The sequence below is a fragment of the Colobus angolensis genome, unplaced genomic scaffold (assembly GCF_000951035.1).
Source record: "Colobus angolensis palliatus isolate OR3802 unplaced genomic scaffold, Cang.pa_1.0 Scaffold30, whole genome shotgun sequence".
Classification (NCBI taxonomy): domain Eukaryota; kingdom Metazoa; phylum Chordata; class Mammalia; order Primates; family Cercopithecidae; genus Colobus; species Colobus angolensis.
The window spans coordinates 8,889,950-8,892,605 of NW_012116266.1; positions in this window are offsets into that span (position 1 = coordinate 8,889,950).

The window sequence follows — 2,656 nt, forward strand, 5'->3', positions numbered from 1 at the left end:
CCCCTCTCTACTAAAAATACAAATAATTAGCCGGGCGTGGTGGCGGGCACCTGTAGTCCCAGCTACTTGGGAGGCTGAGGCAGGACAATGGCGTGAATCAGGAGGTGGAGCTTGTAGTTAGCTGAGATTGCGTCACTGCACTCCAGCCTGGGGGACAGAGCCAGACTCCGTCTCAAAAAACAAGTACGGCAAAAAAGGGTGCCGTTACATAGGTCATTGGATGCTATCACTGTAATGTCTGTTGAGAAAGAAACATTTTACCATCTGTAGACACATGAGGGCGCTTTAAGCAGGCAGCGTGGGATGCAGCTGCAAAGGGAGGGAGAAAGCTTTGTCAAAGGTAGCCTGAAATTCAGGCATCTCCCTATCTGGTTGCGGATCTGTGCCTGCGAGGGGGTGGGGAGCACCGAACTGGTCTAGGAAAAGAACTGCGCAGGCCCTTGATCCCCACTTCTTATGGTGAAATCAAGTTTGAGGTTCAAATCAAGGCTTTCAGAGACTCAGAATTTCCAAATGTTACTTTGGCAAAAAACTGCTTTTAATCTGGTAACGTTTCCCATTAACCTCATTTGATGTCCTTCCCTAAGAATGTTTAATTAGAATCTCTTTTTCTGAAGCCAGCAGAATTGGACTGCTTGTGAACTGAGCTTTAAATTGGACATGTTGTGTTTCTGGTCCTCCATTGAGGGTGAATTTTGCAGCAATTTGCATTTAACTTTTTGTGTCTTGCTGCATTAAGCACTTCTAGACAGAGCTGGAGTATGCAGAGATTCTCAAAAGAAATGTAAATTTGGAATGTAATTGGGAACCCAACAGGGAAGTGTGGATTTCACAGATGAAGTCTTGGTGGAAGATCTATGTGCTATAATGTGAGTTTGAAGTTACTCGATCTTCATGAGTATTAAACTATTTTAACCTCTACTAAGCAAATGTTTAAGAGAGAAGAATCTATTCTTTTGACTACTGTGCATTAAGTAGAGAGATTGGAATTTAAAACACTTTAAATGAATGGCAGAATAGGACTCAGTTCTCTAGGATCACACCAATAGTTCCACCAGACAGATGAAGATATGTAATATAGTGTTTAAGTGGCCTGACACTGGCACTAAAATATTGAAATTACTGTTTCAAAAATGCAAATTAATAAATGCTCACATGCCCAGGGTCTATAAGAAAGGCAAAACCCAGCCAGGTGAAATGGCTTATACCTGTAATTCTAACACTTTGGGAGGCCAAGGCAGGAAGATCACTGGAGCTCAGGAGTTCAAGACCAGCCTGGGTACCATAGTGAGACCTCATTTCTACTAAAAATTAAAAAAAAAATTACCTGGGACGTTGTGGTGCACACCTGTAGTCCCAGCTACTTGGCAGGCTGAGGATGGCTTGAGCCCAGGAGTTCAAGGCTGTAGTGAGCCATGATCACGCACTCCAGCCTACGTGATAGAGCAAGACCCTGTCTCAAAAATAAAAAGGCAAAAATATTGGAAAAAATGTAATCAGGTCTGAGCACTTGTTAGCATTCTTTTGTTTTTTTTCAGTGACATGGGAGTATTTGCTCTGTGCTCAGGAATGTGTTTGGGCTTTCTTAACCCTGAGGGAGCGAGTCAAGGTCAAGAGTGGTTGGGTTCGACTCTCACAAAGGCAGGTGCACTCCTGACCTGGCAAATTCATTTTTTTCCCTGTTTGAAGAATTACTTGACTCATCTTTAAAGTGGTCACACTTACACTGATATTTTTCAGTGCTAGCAAAATCTTGCTACATAAAAAACTGTGTAAAATCCTTCTGTCTTGTCATATATAAATTCAGGGCCTCGGATGGGGTAAACAGGGCCTACAGTGCTGAACATTTATCTTTCTTATTTGAATGAACAACTCTTCCTTCCTTCCTGGAATGTGACTTAACATTTAGAATTCCTATTAAATCTCTGGGTACACCCAGAGACCTCAGAAAGCTCTCTACAGAGAGAGCAAACATCCTCCTGTACTTGGCAAAAGAAGAAACAGATGCTTGCGTGGCTTGCAGGCTCAGCTGCTCAGGGCTGCTCTGTGGAAGAGAACCAGTGAACCTGGGTTGCCAGAAAAAATGTTAATATTGAGCTGAGAATAAGCATTTGCACTTGTGAGTAGCCAACAAATCTGCAGGACATATGTGAGTGCAATGGAAGCAGCACCCAAACTGGACTGCCCTGCAGTCAAAGTTAGGGGAACTGGGGCTATTTGGGGTTTGGGCCACCAGGTATCCATTTTCCCTTTCTGAGAAGTATCCCTTCTCCATCTAGCTCAGGAACTCTGGGAAGATGGCCACACCATGGCTCCAGGGGTGGGCTCTGATTAGTCTATGCAAATTAGTTCATCCCATTCACTTCTCTCCACTCTTTCATGATTGGTTTAAGGGACAGGCCTACCAGCAATGGTATGCAAGACCTTTGCTGGAATTTCTGAGAAAGACACTTGCTCCATGTAGAAGCTACTAGGATAACTTCTCTCCTCTGGACAGCGTGGAGAATAGACTTGAGTCTTAAGAGTATGGTGGCCCTTTGCCACCATTCTGAATGCAGTGTCAACCCAAGGAGGAAAGGAGAGCTAAGATAATCAAGAGATGGGAGCTGGCCGGGTGTGGTGGCTCATGCCTATAATCTCAGCAGTTTGGGAGGCC